Source organism: Penaeus monodon, chromosome 28, assembly GCF_015228065.2.
Source record: "Penaeus monodon isolate SGIC_2016 chromosome 28, NSTDA_Pmon_1, whole genome shotgun sequence".
In the NCBI taxonomy this organism is placed as follows: domain Eukaryota; kingdom Metazoa; phylum Arthropoda; class Malacostraca; order Decapoda; family Penaeidae; genus Penaeus; species Penaeus monodon.
The window spans coordinates 38,016,598-38,016,971 of record NC_051413.1 but is presented as its reverse complement, the minus strand read 5'-3'; positions in this window follow the sequence as shown (position 1 = coordinate 38,016,971).

Here is a 374-nt window from a genome sequence, read left to right as displayed (position 1 = left end):
AAAAAGTCAATAACCGAGGAACGCCATCCCCTGCTATTAGATTCATCCCGCAAACCCCGGCGCTTTCTGATATGCGGAGACTCCCAGGCTATCCCGGCGTTTCGTGCTGCCGTGTTCTTCAGCCGGTGCGACGGGAAAACTGCGAGAAAACAAGACTTTGCAGTAATCCTGTTAAAAAGACTTTATTACAGACAGGGTCCGAGGAGAGGCTTTTTTTTGGCCCGGGAGATCTAAGTCGGAACCAAAATTCCATTTGGTTTATGCTTCTGTGTTTATTTTGTGATTTGCTTTCCTTAATTCGCTCGTAGATGTAATTCTTAAAGGATACTCTAGTTCATGCAAAGGTGTTAATGTGAATTTACAGTCATGGAAAC